This window comes from Scophthalmus maximus, chromosome 21 (genome assembly GCF_022379125.1).
Source record: "Scophthalmus maximus strain ysfricsl-2021 chromosome 21, ASM2237912v1, whole genome shotgun sequence".
Taxonomy (NCBI): Eukaryota; Metazoa; Chordata; class Actinopteri; order Pleuronectiformes; family Scophthalmidae; genus Scophthalmus; species Scophthalmus maximus.
In genome coordinates, this window is record NC_061535.1 from 14,412,824 (window position 1) to 14,431,402 (window position 18,579).

The 18,579-nt window shown below is 47.2% G+C and overlaps 1 protein-coding gene across 4 annotated transcripts in view; it reads right to left on the bottom strand.

Moving 5' to 3' along the window:
* rnf152 (ring finger protein 152) overlaps positions 1 to 7,223 on the bottom strand; it is a 39,642-nt gene extending 32,419 nt beyond the window's left edge. For 3 of the 4 annotated variants that reach the window (XM_035619043.2, XM_035619045.2, XM_035619044.2), the window contains exon 1: positions 6,974 to 7,223. The gene's annotated coding sequence lies outside the window, so the exon portion shown is untranslated. Of the gene's footprint in view, positions 1 to 3,702; positions 3,918 to 6,973 lie in introns of those variants that run through there. The other variant, XM_035619042.2, reaches the window with a different exon arrangement.
* Positions 7,224 to 18,579: the final 11,356 nt, after the last annotated feature.

The following is an 18,579-nucleotide window of genomic DNA, read 5'->3' on the forward strand; positions in this document are numbered from 1 at the left end:
TCAACTTCATTGGTTTTCTCTTCATTGGCACGCAAGAGGCCTAAACAATGAAAAACCATAGAAGCACAAACTGCACAAGTGATGCCGGGCGGAATATCCTCAAACTCTCTTATTAACCCCAAGCACGAATGACATAAGACACATTATCTGACCATTAGTTTGTGCAGTTTGTGCTTCTATGGTTTTTCGTTGTTTAGGCATCTTGCGTCCGCCAATGAAGAGAAAACCAATGCAGTTGACATTTCAGATCATTGTGTTCTAAACTTTGTGGCCAAGGTTTAAAAATGTTGAGCACTGACAAGACGCAAGAGGCCTTAACAACGAAAAGCATAGAAGCCCAAACTGCACAAACTAATGGTCAGATAATGTGTCATCTCATTGGTGCTTGGGGTTAATAAGAGAGTTTGAGGATATTCCCCCCGGCATCACTTGTGTGTAATGATTGTTCTCCTTCAAAACAAACAAAATGCTTCAAAATCCAATCTGTGCGAAATATGAAATAAGCTCAGCAAAGGGTCGTCGTTATAAGTCGAGTATGTTATCGTGTTCCAACAACTTGAGCAAATAAAACGTAGCGATAACAGATTTTTCTGCTGCTCCAGAAGGTTTCTTTCTCTCATTGTTCCGCATTTTGCGTTAAAACAAAAGACTGCAATGTTTTTTTCGTGAAACGCTCAACTGCTTTTTTAATAAGCCAGGTTTATTTGTCCGTGTAAGATTGAGCCCATTTGGACTGAAAGGTCTGGAAATTCCTCGTCGTCCTCAAAAGAAATTAGTTGCAACAAGGGGCAAAGTTTTTCTGTTCAAGATCCGGATTCTTATCTCAAACTGTACAAACACACTAATGGACTTGAATCCATCGCGTTTCACTTAGAGTGCTGTGTGCAATGAGATTTGTTTTGACTGCCTGCACCTCCAACCTGGCAGCTCGGCCACGACTCCGTCCAACGAATAATCAACTTGTGAATTCATGTTTGGGGGAATGGCTCATGAATCAGCGACTGTTAACGGTGGGAAAAGCTTCCTCCAACAGTCTGATACCAAAGAATGTAAACTGTAGTTTAATTCATCTCGTGGAAGTGAAACACTGAAAACGCCTGAACGACGACACCGCCTCAACTATGTTGAGTGAACCGTTTGTCCTCCTGCACCAACTTTGACTTCCTGTTGTTCCTGCAACATGCGGAGCCGTTTGTACTTGTTACTACATCGTCTCCTCGTGAGTCACCGACGCTGATCCCCGGTCAGTTGTTGCACGCGTTGACACAACCGGATTATAGATACAGGGATGGGAACTACACAAAAACAGTGTGACAAAACAATGAGGCAACTTGCCAACGTGTTGCCACATGAGCTACAGCTACTGTTGGTCAACTGGTCTACAACCATTTCATCATAAATTCCGTCACTAAAAGCACAACATGAAGCTCAAAGAGATATTCTAGTGATCGAATGCTGTATTACCATCGAGTTTTAGGAACTTTTTGCCATGTGCCTATTCCCACTTTGATTCCGAGCTTTATCTCTGCTCTCAGGTTTGGATCTGAAAAAATTCCAAGAGTTTTCTCAGATAAGAATATCTTGAGCCTCAGGAGACGTCGTACAACTTGTTTGACAGGCTGAGCAGAAAACTCATCTTGATTTTTTTTAAATGGGTCGTATCTCATTACCTGGTCTTTAGGTCAAAATCTCACTGGTCTTTTTCCGTTCGTCATTTATCAGTTGAACATACGTTTAATCTAATCTGGGTTCGAGAGGCTACAATCCCTGCACAGAGGAACTGTTTCAGGCTGCGACGTTAAAGACTGAGCCCCCGGGGCCTCGGAGCTGGTTAATCAGGCTCATGATCACAAGCTCCCAAAGGCCACGGTGACATCTTCAAATTCCTTGTTTAGTCCAAACAACAGCACCGAAACGCCCCAGAGGAGTTCAGCTCACGACAATCCTCACGTTCAAGAGGCCTCAAGCTCTGATCTGAGCACACGGACGTTATCACGTCGTAGGACACACGAGACGTCGTCGGGCCAACAGCAACATGTCATCTTTACGGCTGTGAAATAACAGTCACCAGGCTTTCTCCAAACCTTTCATGCCCCAGACCCCCCAACGTGAAGGTGCCCAAGACTTACATCTCCCAGAATCCCCAGAGGGGGTCAAAGCACACAAAGGATATCGATCTGAGCTAGTTCGCCAAAGAATAAATGCCGTTATGCTTCCTGTGGTGCAGTGAATCAACCTCAAGGGTCACGTGAGGAGGAAGACAATCAGATGATGTTTTTTTAATAAATTTGCCCAAATTACACAATTTCTAAATGATCTAACGCTCTCACTTTGAGGGCCTCTACCACGCGAAGCAGACTGTATGTCACCATCTGACACGTTGAACACCCCCTGCAGGGGGAATGGGGGTTTTCAGACGAGGACGAGGAGGAGGAAGCAGCTCACTCACTACTCCTCCTCGCAGAAAACAAGAAATCAATCTGACATCAACTCACACAGTATAATCCTGCAGGCCATTAAAGTCAGCCCGGAGAATTAAGTCACTCGACACGTGCTGAACGTGGGATTTAGTCCAGCTGCAGCAAATCAAGCAGGAGGATTACAAGAAGAGGGAATGACCCTACACGAGGGGAGGAAGCATCTACGCAACTTTACATTTAAATAAATGACTCTACCCCTCATTTATTTTAAAGCAAGTCACAAAACTGAAGCAAAACAGCAATTACATGGCCAATTTCTAATTGTGCATACAAACACACTGTAGGTAGAGGAAAGCAGCCACTTCCTGCCTGCAGAGGTGGTTGAAAGTGAAGATGCTTTTAATAAACAGAAGTGAGCAGATGCTGATGGATGGAGGCAGCTGAAGTGTCACACACACACACACACAGACACACACACAAATTCCTGATGATAATGATGCAGAATTAATGTTAAAAGTCGACATTCTTCTTCTTCCTCCTAACTAGAACCAATCAGTGCAACAAAAGGTGTCGATGACATCGATGACATCGACACAAAGGACAACCACACACACGTCGGTCCAGATTAAACACCGCGTGTGAAGAGACACGAAGCCACAGTGTGGCTGCAAGATATACAAAAAAAAACACCAAATAAAATAATTCATCAAGACTCCTAGTATTAAAATCATTGCAGCTAAATGAATGCATTTCCTCTTTTGCACGAGGGACAATGCACACGCACGCACGCACACACCCACACTCTCTCTCTCACACACTCTCACACACTCTCTCTCTCTCACACGCAGGGGCACACACTCTCTCTCTCTCACACGCACGCACACAAACACTCTCTCTCTCACACGCACGCGCACACACTCTCTCTCTCTCTCACACGCGCACACACACTCTCTCTCTCTCACACGCGCACACACTCTCTCTCTCTCACACGCACACTCTCTCTCTCTCTCTCTCTCTCACGCGCACACACTCTCTCTCTCTCACACGCGCACACACTCTCTCTCTCTCACACGCGCACACACTCTCTCTCTCTCTCACACGCACGCCAAAGTGTTGCAGACAAAGAGGATGCTCGCTCCTGCACGCTGCCGCTGCAGAACACAAAGCAAATTCCTCCTCCTATATAAAAACAACAACAACAACAACAACTTTTGTCGCGTGTTTTCTGACCAGACGAGTAACACATCGTCTTCTTTGTCCTTTGGGAGGAGACAGCTCTCACCTTTGTGACACGAGTCCCGGTGCCGGTCCTCCTCCTCCGTCCGGTCCGTCCGGTCCGTCCGCTCCTCGGTGCGTGTGAACCGGGAGCAGCAGCAGCGAGCGACGGTTGTTGCGAAATCGCTGCTGCGCGCTTCGCCTCGTTCAAAGTGGGCGGCGAGTCTGTGTCCTCCTGTTCCGAGGCAGCGGCGAAAACACCGTAACACCTCCCCCTCCCTCCCTCCCTCCCTCCGCTCCTCACCGGCGAGAAACAAGGGGGAGAAGACGCGTTGGGCGTGGATGCGATGCGGGGAGTCCACCGCCGCGCCGCCGCTGTGCTCTGGCTCCGACTGCCCGACGAGGCTCCGTGGTCCTGGACACTTCTAATGTCACCGCAGAGGCGCGCACAAGGGGGGGGCACCAAATCCCTCGCCCTGTACAGAAGCAGTCTCTTTGCCCCCCCCCCCCCCCCCGCAGCTATGATGCTGATTGATTTATGATACTGTGTGTTCGACTTTATTCAGCTAGTAAAGTTTGTTAGCTAGCATGAATTTCTTTCAAAAGAAAGGGGAGCTAGCTCTAACTACGACAGCTAGCGATAGCAGCTACCTCGCTGAGATCGGCACAGCTGCTATCGTTAGCTAGCTAACTCCCACTGTATTCAGGTACTAAGAGTTTGTGAGCTAGCCTTAGTTTCTTTCAAAAGATGGTGAAGAAGGTGAACTAGCTATTAGCAGACGCCTACTACGACAGCTAGCGGTAGCAGCTACACAGCTGCTATTGCTAGCGAGCTAGCTAACTCCTACTGTATTCAGGAAATAAAGTTCGTCAGCTAGCAGGAATTTCTTTCAAAAGAAAGGGGAGCGAGCTATTAGTGAACTCCTACTACGAGAGCTAGCTGTAGCAGCCAGCTAGCTAGCTAGCTAGCAATAGCAGCTGTGTAGATCTCAAATAGGTAGCTGCTATCGCTTGCTGTCGTAGGAGGAGTTTGCTAATAGCTAGTAAAGCATGTTATCCATTGGGCCACAGCGTGATTGACAGCTAGTACCTTCCAATCGGGGCGCAGCGGACGAGCTCTCAGTCAAGATGGCGTTGGTCAAAGTGCGAAACTCGAGGCTTGAAATACGGCAGCTCTCAAATCAAATGGGTGACGCCACTGTGGGAGGCCACTTGTTCAGAACCAGTTTGTAATTGTTCAAAACGCTCCCAATGTTTCAAGAAGTTTGGCGCGTGAACCAGAACGGAGCCCATTCAGTGTTTGTGGAAAAGGCCTGTGACAGTAGTACAGGAGCTTTCTGACCTGCTGCCAGAGAAAAAGCCTCAGTTTGCATTTCAGAATGATTTCACCGCCATCAAACTGAAGACTATAATTAAAAGTGGTGATCAGAGTTTAATTAAAAGTAGTGGAAATTAGCTTTTTTATAAGACTGTGATAGATGCGGGGAGGCCCTCACAGTTTGGGGGGTTGAATTATTAAAGACAAACTCTGCAAGATGCACTTAACAAGATGCCATATTTATTTACATGTGCGTGTGTGTTTGAACGTGTTGGATGCCACCTGGGCTGCAGGCCCGAGTCCTCGCCCCCCCCCCCCCACAGTATCGTTGCGGCGTAAGCAGTCTTTGATATATTTGCTTTAATTATGGAGGATAATGAATTTAAATCTGTGATGTATCAAGGCTCTGAGATGGCAGCCTCGTTCCCCCAGGAGGCCCGTTAATGCCTGACGCTGCTTCGGGCCCCGGCGGGAGTTGGTGTATAAAAAAATCTTATACACGAGATTGAGCTAATGAAAATAGATAAGGCATCTGAAATGTTAATGTTGACTTTTGGGCGCCTGGATCTGGCAGCGTTCCCCCGATGGGACGCACCGAGCTGCTGCTTCAAATGTGAAAGACACACACACACACACACACACACACACACACACACACACACACACACACACACACACACACACACACACACACACACACACACACACACACACACACACACACACACACACACACACACACACACACACACACACACACACACACACACACACACACACACACTTCTCCTGGGAGAGCACAGCTAACCTTTAGCTTGCCATTAGATAAATGCTGTACATTTTGTTCCTCGCTCGTAGACAATTTGCTCTGCAACAAACGCTGCAACAAATTGTGCTTCTGAGATCAATTTAGAAGAATACATTTTTTAAACTAGATTCTTCCCCCAATTTCTCACAAACATTACACGAAGAGTTCTTGTTCGCCGTCAACGTCCACAATCGTCCTGACCGCATACGTGCAGACAATTCATTAAAGGAACCACATGCAAGACTGTCAGGCCTGGCTGCCAGTCGTCAGCGCGGCCTGACAATGATCTGACCAGCGCCGGCGTGAATTGGCATTCGGAGGACACGCTCTCCTCCTCCTCACTGTAGGCTGAATAAACACCCGGCAGGCTGGGGTGCAACCCTCAGTCCTCGCCCCCCCTCTGGATCAATAACCCCGCAGCCCCACGTCTGACGTGCAGTTACAGCTTCAGGAGCAACATTTTTTAACCGCCGTGCTCTTTCTGATGTTGACTAGTATTACAAATTCAAATCAGGAACAATTCAGAAAACTTTCTCTGAAGAACATTTGCCGCTGCCCAAAGGTACATCGTCAGCAGGCGAGGCTTCGTCGGCAAACGAATGAAGCAAATCTTGACGTACACATTTGGCTTCCATCAAGTGTCATTGATCAACAAGAGGATAAACACGACTCAAGCTCCTCCGTGGTCATCGGCAGCATCACGAGGATTGAAATCTTATTTATGAATAAGTAAATTAATTTCTTGTTTCGATGGGATTTCCCATTTTTCCGTAGTTATGCAAAGTCAGTCGTGCTGTTTTATGACATCGCCGGACCTCCAAAAACTGTTTTGATGTTTTCATCCAATATTGAAATTAACGTACAAGGACATAACTAAATCCTGGAACTACGTCCAAATTATTACGTTTTCATTTTGAATGAAAAAACTCCTATCACATGACCTTTCATGTACACTAGGCATGTGCACGCTGGTGTAAACAGGAAGTAGATTGTCTACTGGGCAGTTGGTTGCTTAGTTGCAGAAAATACAATGATTTCTTGTTCTTGGAGCGACGACCAGGTGTAACTCTTACCCACAGTAGGTGTTGGAAAGGCTTTGCATTCACCACTGGTTGTCAAGTCGTGACTGATGAGAACCAATCAGGAGATGAATGTGGGTGGACTGTCGTCATGGTCAGCAATGGCTACAGAGAAGCATTTTTGTTTTCTTACCTTAAATGGAGCTGAAGCTCCCCGACACATTAACAGACGTGCTAGCACCAGACGCTACGACTCAGGGCGTCCGTGTCACGTACCCGAGGCTGCGGGTTCGAGGCCCGACCAGCACAGTCAAAAATTCTACAACAAACAATCTTTCTCCAAAATATGCATGTTGCTTTTGTGGCCTCAGCATCAATATAAATAAATCATGAATAAATATTTTCTTATTTCACGTCACATCCACCTTTTATTTTTAATGCCTTTGGTGGTTTGCCACCAGACAGACACAGATATCAAGTATCAGGGCAAAACACTGACACATGATTGGTCACTAGATGAAAGGAAACCTCACTTAACTTTACCCCTCCCCCTCCTCCTCCTCCTCCTCCTCCACCACCCGCCTCTACTTCCTCCGTTGCCTTGTATGAATGAGTCATAAAAACACTGAGCACTTACATTCCTGAAAAATCAGGTCATCCACTGAACTGAGCAAAACTCCAACTGGGAGACGGGATGGATGGGATGGGATGGGATGGGAGGGGGTGAAGAAGGCCGGCACACTTCTGTGGAAATGTTCACAAAACATCAAACCAGCTGGTTCCTCTTCAGGCTGAATAGACGGTAATTGGGGGGTGGGGGGGGGACGGGGGACTTCTGTGTAATTGTGTCCATGAGCTGCGACGGCACAAACAAACTCCCGCAGACTGAGTACATAAAGGTTTTTGTGATTTTCAGACTCTTCTGAGGATGCAACAACCCCCCATTCCCCGTTCCCCTATTATATAGACTGTTTCCTGTGCTTCCATGGGAGCCTCTAATTGCCTATTGTGCTCGCTGCTCGGCTGTCTGGGTGATGTGCAGTGACAAGCTGCATCCTCTCAAAAAAAAAGATGATGTGTACTCTGGAGGTTTTTCTGGAAGGAGCCTTGTCGTGCCTGATGTGATGTAAAGTACGTACCGTATGTCAAGTAGAGATGTGATGTATGTGGAGAGCTCCTTCCTTGTTCCCCAGGGGGGCGACCGCGTGAGAAAAGAGTCGAGCGACTCATCACTTGTCCACAAAAGTTTTGTTGGAGAGTCTGGGAAGGAAAAAGACCAAAACATTGTGGGGAACACTATCACCCTCATGTCAGTGACACGGTCAGCTCAGATAACATGACAATGAATGAAAACATCATCTCATGTGATCATCGCCCGGCCTGCGTCGAGACGATTTCACGCTCACGCCACGGAACAAATGGAAAAAGTCAAAATTTGCCTGAAAGCACAAGTGATTTTCTAGATGTTCCACATGTGACACACGCATCATTTACATCCAGACACATGTTGTTGAGCGCGTGTCGGACATGGGACGACCTGGGGACTAATGTTTGCTCTTGAAATGTAACTCTTGCCTCACCGGCTGCTCGGCGGACTCCGCGGGTCCAGTGGCGTTAACGCAGGGGGGTACGAGTGGCTCGAAGGAAAGAAGGTGAAGCGCAGGTGAGTGGCTCTTTCTCTGCAACTGTGAAATTTCAAACCGAGACGCGCTGCAGGCGGAATGGAGCCAGCTCCAGATCCTGATGCCAATTACACTCAATGAATAGAATCTATCAGAGGGCAGATTGATCCCCACTCTGTTACGGTGCTTCTCTCTGATTGAGGCTGGTTGGAACATGACAGCTCACAGCTGTTGGAGTCGAAGTTGTTCGAACGTACCTGTGCACAGTGGGTTGTAGGATACTTGGACGGGACTCGTTGACGTGACTGCAGCTGCTTTCAGACGTGCACTGAAGTCCGGATATTGTCCTGAACTTCTCCGGAGAGGCTGCACGTGAGAGCGAAAATGTTTCTCTCCAGGCTTTCTTTGGAACTTCTCCCGTCAGCCTCCGCCTAGTGTAATCTCCAGAGTTGTCGGCGTCTCTCGCCGCTCATACCAGATGCCACTGAATGTTCTGGAGATTATTCTGCTGTCGTGAAGGCGCCCGACTCGCGCAATCTTCTGCTGCGTTCGAACGGCAAAATCCGGAGAATGTCCCGACCCAATTCTGCGGAGATTGAGTTCAGTCTGCAAAGATTGTCAGTCAAGATCAATAGATGGTCACAGTCATAACTCTAAAACAACTTGACCAGAGTTGATTGTTTCTTCTCATCGATGATCTTCACCAGTTTGTCCTTTAGGGATCTGACTTACTCAAGACGAGTCCTTTCAAAGTTTATCCACCACAAGTAGGAACTGTTGGTGCAAAGAAATTATTCAAGATTGATGTGGAAATTAGTATTTCCTTCCTGTAAATGAAACATATTTGCGATTTTTAAAGCAACACGATTGCAAATGTTGCAGAGCCGCGATTGTTGATTCATTCAATCAGGCTGAGTCGGAGCAATTAAGTGGTTTTCATATACAGAGAAAAAAAAAATTAGCCGATCAATCACTTGAAAAGAGCTGGTTCCACTCAATGAACTGAAACCCGGCCAAACAGCGTATATATCCCCCACGATGCCCAGCTTCACGTACAGGAAGTGCTGTCGCTGTAACAAACACGCCAAACTCCACTCGGAATTCTTGATAATTTATAATTTAGATAAGTGTCCTCGCTGAGTATCGGGACATGAACACAGATTTTTAATGCCTTTCTCTTACGTTTATAGTTTGACGTTGCTCTTGAATTGGCTGATTCCAACAGTTTTAACTTGCTGACTATCACACACTGTAACACACCTCTCCACGAGTGCAGGAACAGGACGCCACAGACCGTTTGGACCCCGCGGACAGTTAGGACCCTGGGGGCCTGGCACCAGACATTTGTTGAGCGTTTGGCTGATGCTCGGACATCAGATTGGGACGACGTGAGGGCGGAGGCGTGGCCTTGTGTGAATCACTGCCTGTCTTTGTCTTCGTGATCCAAGCTGTGGCAGCATGTGCACGTTCATGTTCACAGTGTTCCCCGTTATCAGACATCCGCCGAGGAGCTGCAGTTTTCCCACAACAACGTGCACCGGTTTCGTATCCCTGGAATGAACTAATCAACCTTGAAGCCGAGCACCAACGCGGTGAAATGTGTTGCCGAGGCCTGACTAATGAACATGCACTCTAGATTGGTGAACTGACTGTTGTTCCCAGGTTCACGATGTATAAAGGAGAAACGGCCGTGTTAATAAATAGGCAGGAGAGAGATATAGTTCTCCTTTGTCTGAGTTGTACGACCAGTGACTGCAGCTCGTTTCACTCTGCACATTAAGGAAATTCAGTGATTTGAATGATAAATTATGAATATATAATATATGTTTTTTAATAGTGCTGCCTCTGGTGGTGCTATTGGTCACTGTGACGAGATGGTTGAGATCTCTGTACTCATCTTGCACATCATCATATTATTTTCTACATGTATTCATTTTGCTCATAGTTTAGCATTGCTAAGGTAACACTGCTTCACTCACTGTCCCGGGCTTGTTTGTGCTGACATTATGCTACAGTTCACATCAAAGCATAAGTTAAAGCGAACACACACAGCTGCCATGAGTTACTTTCAGTTTATCTTTATTAAGTTGCAGAATGGATATTGATGGATTGTTTCTCTGTCCGTACTCACAATTGTTTGTTCCTTTGTCCGGAGCCTCCATGCAGGTTTCGTGAGAGAGGCCCCGCCCACAATTTCCAGGTTTTTATGGTGTTGGTGATGTCATTGCTGACATCATGGGTTAGACCAACTGGTGGGGGGTTTTGTTCTTAGTCGAAACGCTTAGTTTGATGGTTTATTGTACTGTCCCGAGAAATTCATATACGATGTTTATCCTCCGTTTAGTTCAGTGCAAGCGAGTGGATGTATAGATACAAGGACGTATAACTCCAAACGTTCCACACGTACGGACAAACAAACCAGCAAGGAAACACTCACTCACACACTTCCACACACGCACAAAAAACAGGCTAAAAAGTGATAAGACATCTGATGACTCATCCTCAAACTGACCACCTGACTCCTCCGATCGCAGCTCGTCTTTCCAAAAAACATGGAAGCTGCTGCCCCCCCCCCAAACCCCACCTTCGGCCTCCACCGCTGTCACCCAATCAAACCCCCTTTCAAATCTGGGCTCGATGAGGAGGAGATAGGAGTTAAGGTGACCTCATTCTGAATGAGGCAGTCGATTGGATAATTGGATAATCTCTGACGTGAGATTGAGTTTATACCAGGGTTTTTAAAAAACACGGCCTCACCTGCTTTCACGGAGCGATGGATTGTTTGTGAACGAGAGCGAGTCGCCTCACAGAGGCTGAGACGACGCTGGGGAACTACAATCGGTTTTAAAGCTGCGGCTGCGGACACATCGGCCTAAGGTGAACACCGCAGAGGTCGACTTCAGGCCGTATCTCTGACACCTGTACCTTTTGCCATGTTGGTTCTACGGGCGGCAACGTCGATGCAACCATTAGTCGGTTCATCAGCAAAATTCATTAATGGTGATTCATTTCACTTTGTTCCAACGTTGGCCGAACATCTTTGGGTCCAGTTGGAGGTCGGTAATTCCGAGTTCTGATTTTCTATTGGACGACGACCCTGACTTCCGAGCTCCGAGATATAATCCACATCTTTGGGTCTTTCACTGTTGGAGACGTTTGCGTTGGGATTAAGGAGGCTGTGATTTAGATAAGTCACAATTTTTAAAGATTTTCTTTATCATGTCAGCCCTAAAGAAAAGAGATGAACAGGTCACAGTAGAAAATATGAAAGACATACACCTCAACAGTCGCCTCAAGAAAGTTGGTAAAGCAGCCACGAAATTTACTCTAATGACTTTTAAACTCGTGTTTTCAGTTGGTGAAATACGGACAACGTTCTACGTACTGATTCGTGTACATTTGCCATTCATTTTGTGACATGTGAAATATCCAGAAGTCACAGCAGCATTATTAAAGTTGTTGAGGTTTAACGCAGAGCAAGTTTACAGTGACTTCAGACACATCGTGTTTAAAGAATTCAACTCAAATCACCACAAAGATTAAAAAAAGAAAATTCGTGGACATGTACACGAATTAATGCATTAAATTTGAGCTGTCCGTCTCTTCTCCATCTTTATTAATTTCCCCCCACACTTTGTGACTTCTCCCGTGAAAAGTGCTGTAGATAAAGTTTACTTACTCACGAAATGACAAGTGGCAAATGGGAATTAAATTGTGCTCGAGTCTTTTCAATCACAGAGAATTTCAGATTTTAAAAAAACCAACCTCCCCTTGTTCGATCAATCTTTAGCTTTTAAAATGATCCTTTGACTTAAGTCCCGATAGATTCTAAAGTTGGGAGGCGCCGCTCAGCGATATGCTCTCTGATGAAGACCACCCGCTGCGTCTTTGTCTTTGAAGCCGAGCTTGAGATGAATGCGGGGGGAGAATATTGCAGCGGAGGTCAGATCAAAACGCACACCTCGTCAAATCAAAGATCTGGCGGAGGTAGAAATTAGCATCTGAAAATCTCTTTAAAGCTGGAATATGTAACCCCACCCCCCCCACTAAAATGAAGATGAATAAAAGATAACTCACACATTATGAATCCGTCTCAATCTGACAGTTTCTCTCAAACAATTTCTTTTTTTTTACTGATGTATGCAACAGTTGAAAAAAAGGGAAAAGTTTCTGATGCTCCAGATTAAAGAAGAAGAAAACTTGTGGTCCTGAGGAGAGAGATTTCCGTCTGAAGGAGGAAGCCATGGACGCATGGAGGACCTCAGGGAGCTGTCTCGTCTTGATGGACAACACCAGCAGTTACACTAGTGGGCGTGAGACCGCGGGAGTCTTTTAAAAAGCTGTAAATCCTCCGTCTCTCACCAGCCGGCTGTTCGCTATCTCGCTCTGCAGACACACGTCCTCCACGCCTCGGTACATATCGCTCTCATTTCATTCTAACGTTTTCATTTTCACTCACCGTCCCTCCGCCTTCTCTCTCTCGACACTTTCTCACCCAAATATCGTCCGTCTTCTCATCTCTCACTTCTTCCCCTCCTCCCCTCGTCTTTCTCACTCTCTGATCCCTCGTTGGTTTCCCTAATTAATTCTCCCTTCTCATCTTTCAACGATCTCTCCCTAATTTTATTTGGCAGTGAGTACACGGCGCTATCTGGCGGAGTTGGCTGGTGGTCGTATGCAGGGGCGTAGCACGGGGGGGGGGGGGGGCGGACGACAGTAATTAAAAAAATTGTCTGAATTCATTGGTTGAGAGACTGAACTATGAAAAACAAACCACTGGAACTATTCATTAATGAGAAAGGTTGCTAGCTATTAGCAAACTCCTACTACGACAGCTAGCTATAGCAGCTACCTAGCTGAGATTGACATAGCTGTGATTGCTAGCTAGCTAGCTAACTAACTGTAACTTCTACTATCTGAATACAGTAGGCGTTAGCTAGCTAGTTATTACTAGAACACACACACACAGTATCATAAATGAATAAGCATCATAGCTGCGGGGGGCCCCAAAGAGACTGTTTATGTACAGGGGCCCAGAATGTGGAGCTGCACCCCTGGTTGTATGTCAGCAGGCGGCCGCCGGCCTCTGGACGTTCAGGAGGTCGTACGTATTAACGTTCCTGTCGCAGCCTGGAAAATGAAGCAGAAATTGAATTCTGAAGGCGGCAACGCTTCCTATTTCAGAAAGGGCTGATGACCTTTCGAATCTAACACTGAGTGGGGATGGATGAATACATTACACATTGTGTTCACAGAAACACACGTGGCGACGAAGGCATCCACACTGCAGAGGCTGTTGGGGGGGGGGGGGACCTCATGGCAGGCGTCCTGCAGCGTCCGCAGGTCCGATGACCTTGTTATGAGAACGTCTCCGGGGAGAGATTTCATGCATTTTGAAAAGGAACCATAGCATGACAGGAAATGTGTGCACCTTCACACCTGGATGGCGCCTCTCCACCCATCGGCTCCATCTCCTCCCTTACCTCTGATCCCCGAGTCAGCGCCGCTAATCCGCGATGGAGGCGCAGCGGGGAGTCCGGACGTCAGTGGCTGGGTCCGATATTCTCCTATCCACAAGGGATTATCTGCGCCCTCCCCGCGAAAGTAGACGGGAGAAAAAAACCCTTCATATCTTGTGTTAACAGGCCCCAGAAATGCAGGCGGGAGATCACATTTTCCCTCCTCGGCGTTGAGGTTTATTCATCGCGGTTAAACGGATAAGTACATTTTAGGGGGGAAAGCGTTAAATTTAGTGAGGTTACCTTCACAATCTGTCAAAGCTCCACATCCGAGCATCGGCTGAGGGAAGCATCTGCCAGATAAATCATGTGCGGTTTTGGGGAATCAGGGATTTAATTAGGTTGTGAAATGTGTGTGTGTGTGTGTGTGTGTGTGTGTGTCGATGCTGGAGCGTTTGTTCACAGTGTGGTTCTGTCCTAATGGGACTGCAGTGTACAGTAGAAGTCTTGTTTTTATTCTATTAATTCTACCCGACCACATGCTGGAAGCTTACGTGCCATCTGTGCTTCGGTTTGCGTTTCTTTAGTGGGAAATAAATATATATATATATATATATATATATATATACATGAATAACAGGAGCGAGGGACAAAGAGAGCTGAGCTGAAGGAGGACGTGAGGAAGGCGAGTGAAGCCTGATAACACAGGGTGAGGTTTGGATCGAGGCTTTTCACAGGCTGTTCCCGCCGTAGTTCATCTTTCTCACAGACACACTTTTCTATTTGAGCTCTTAGGATTTTGAAATATTTGGACAATTCTACAACAGTTCAATCTGTCATGAGCAACCCAAGATTTTGGACGAGAACAAAAGTAGGAAATATCCTTACACACGGCAACTTCTCCACAAATGAGTCGTGAGTCATCGCCGACATTTCGACCACACTTGGTTTTTTCTCCTCGAGGGAAATTTGGTGTCAGATTCGGCCCTGATATAGATCTTTCGTACCACATCGGGCTCGGCTGGATCACTGAGGTACACCAACACGTCTACACAGGTATGCACCGACACAAGGGGGCGAGTGAATACTACACTTTTTACAGTGTGTCCCAAAAATACCTTACTACTACTACTTATAATAATAATAATGACATAATAACATTTTTTATTACTTCAGTATGTCTCAAAGCCCAAGTTATAAAATGCTTCACAGAAGGCAGCAAATTAAAATTTAACAAAGTACAAAATCATTATAGTTTCTGATGAAAAAAAAATAAGATTAAAGAAATGAAAACTAAACAGAATAAAATCAGACATTTTTAGTTGAAAGTGAAAATTATAAAACTAAAATGACATTCCGGCTAAAATGTCTGAGATAGTGTATAGTGGACATTAAAGCTACAGTGTGTAGTTTTCTGGCGCCATCTGGTGGTAAAGTTTCAAACCACAACCAACCGAGCGACCAACAGGGGACACTTTATGCTGGCGCACCACCGATTCTATTTCCTGTTTCCTGCAGCGTCTGAAAATTCGACGTGAACGCGACGTGTTCTGGAACCGTTTAGTTCAACAAGCGTCTTCAACAGGACGTAGAAACATGGAGACTCACACGGAGGTCGGTCCACCTCATGTGACTATATTTAACTCTTATATGAACAGAGTTATGGACAATATGTTCAATTTCTGTGAATAAGTTCTTCTAAATATTACACACTGTAGCTTTAAATGTCACCGGTCAGATTTTAAATCAGTTCAAAATCTTATGGTAGAAAGTCGTGGTTGTAACTTCCAAAACTATTCTCTCGTGCATCACAGTTCAACACACTTTATTTCCATTTTCATCTCAAAAATTTCCCTTTGAATCGCAACACTTTCAACCATCATGTCAATGACGTACACAATATGTCAAAGTCATCCCAAGATGTCATTTCCTGTGCCCCACGTGTGAACGGTTGTTATTTGAACTAAAACCCTCCTGAATCTCCGTATAATGAGCCGTTAAATCCTGCAGCGGAGACGCCGCCGCCGCCGCCGCTTCACAGGTGGGTGTGATCCATGTTACATGAACCAGATTAGCTCATCTCTCCATCCTCCATCGTGTTATCGTTTGCTCCTCCCCGCTCCGCTGTAATCCTTTTTTTTCTCTATGTTAGCCACATCTGCTGCGTGTTCCTGGCAATCAGGGCCTGGCTGCGGAGAGAGGTGCGCGGCGTTCCCCTCGCTGCCGCCCCAGAGGCCCCCGGCGAAAACACATGTTTGCAATCTGCCTCTTCCTGAATGCGGTCGTCACTGGCATTCACCCCCCTCCTCCTCCTCCTCCTCCTCCTCCTGCCCGCTGCTGTGTTTGTTTGGGTAGGTCGGCCTGTGGACGGGGGGGGGGGGCGGCGTCCGTCCCTCTGCGGAGAGTGAGGCTGAAAAATCCCCCAAATGCTAATTGCTGATGACCTCCGGGTGGAGGCCAAGAAATCAGAGAGCATCTCGAAGCTCTGTTGTTCGCAGTGTGCTCCTGCTCTCCGTCCGCCACATCTACTCTTATATGACATTCTAATACAATTACATGGACAAAAGTATGTGGACAACAACATCTCAACCGTATGAACACGCGGGGATTAATCAAACCTCCACTCCTCTGGTTTTCACTCTTCCCACCAGATGTTCGCCGCCGCAGGCGACAGGGACTAGCTCCCACTTCAGACACAAGAGCATCAGCGAGGTCCGACCCCTCATGTTGGGCTGAATTTACATTTAGCAGTTCACATTTTTGGTTTATAGCCTGGTTTGGAAAAAAAGTGATACAAAGATGTTCATGATTATCATATACAGTATGTTGTTTTGAAGAACGCAGCTACGCAACACGTCATGCGGCAGTGACATAATCAGACCACCAGGGGGAGATCAGCGTCTCCAATGAGCAGGAAATCAAAAATTGAATAAACCCTTCTTTTTTGATGATTCACGTCGTCGTGCGGCTCTTAGCTGGAGGAGCCGTGTCCTCTCGGACATCGGCGTCCTGGAGCGACACGACCAGGAGCCATAGGGCGCACTTCAGCCGGATATGGAGTCAGTGTACTGTGAAAAGGAAATATGGTGCGAGGCCTCCAGGCGCCGTCGTGCTGTAATGGAACCAGAGACAAGCAAGCGTGTTCACTTGTTGTCGGCTGCTGGGAAACAGCTCCATCATCACAACCTGCCAGACGGCGGCGGATGGATCAGCCCACACCTCTGTGGACTCCCTGTACCTGCTGCTGTCGCCACCTGCAGAGCACCGGGGGCCAGGAGGTGCTCGGAGGCCGCCGCCGCCGCCGATGGTGCATCTCTCGTAGCATTTGGCATCGTAGCATTCAAAGGCTACGCTGATTATGTCTTGTAGAAAACCTCGAAATCGTGTTCTCCGAGCTATAACTCGGAGGGGGCGGGGTTTATGACACGTACTGCAGCCGGCCACCAGGGGGCAATGCTGATGTTTTGGCGTCACTTTTAGGAGCCGTCATGTCCTCCATCTTTTCATACAGACAGTTTCGACACACACTCGAGGTGAAAACATGAATCTCCTCTACTGTAAACGTTTCCAGAGATCTTCCTAATCCCCTGTAAGAAGCAGCGGAGAGCACTCCTCGCAGTAATCTGTGTGCTCCGTTGCCACGTAGTCATCTCCGAGGCGTCGGCTGACGAGGAGCATTTCAAAACACTTGAACCGTGGGACAAGAGCTGCGCCGTTCTCCGGGAAAAACCCGACTCGACAGCTCGACAGCATCACTCCCAGCAGCGCAGGAGGCGGGCGGATGCTCTCAGCCTCCCACGGATATCAAGAAGTGTTAAAATATTCCTCTGATTCTTTTGATCCTCGCGAGGACATTTTGTGGTTCACGCACCGGAACGCGTCGACTTCGCCTGAACAGAAATCATCACCGCACTGTTTGTTTTTCACCCCAGACACCGTTTATGTCCCTGCATGAAATATATATATGTGCCTCCTCCACACACACACACACACACACACACACACACACACACACACACACACACACACACGGCATATCAGACATCCCGCCGCCACCACCTCATGCTGTAAATCCACCCGGGAGCCAATCACTTTGACGCCCTTCACGTTTACCCATAAGGCCGGCGTCATGAAGACGGAGCGGCGGCGTGGAGGAGGGGGGAGCCTGACAGATACGAGCTCTGAGACCGTCTCTTCTGACCGATCTGAGGGGAAATCATGTGTTGCACTCTGCTGCGGCAACTCTCCGCCCGCCCGTCCGTCCCATCTGGCCTCGCTCGCCGCCCGCCGGAGGCTTCAAAGAACCTCTGCGGCCCCGTTAGCCAGAAATCGCTTAAGGAGATGGACCTCTTTCAAAAATTTCGAAAGCTTCTGACAAACGCACAAAGGCCTTCCCCCCTTCGACGACCGCCACGTTGTGTGAGGATGAGGGGGGCCGTCGCCGGCCGGCTGCGAGACTCTGAAGATCCCACGTCGACTTCCAAAGCAACTGTCCGGGTACCGGCCCAATTGTTAAATTTGCTACGGACGTTTTTACTAAATCTTGAAACGACCCGGAAGTATTTCATCGGCACCGTGATGACAGCTGTTCAGATTCTCCAGATGCTTAGGAAAGGTGCTTCAATGCTTCCTTTCCTATCTCCTTCAGCAGAGGACACACTGGAGCTTCCTATGTGAGAGGAAAGAGATATGGGCCCACAATGCATTGCGGCCGCGAT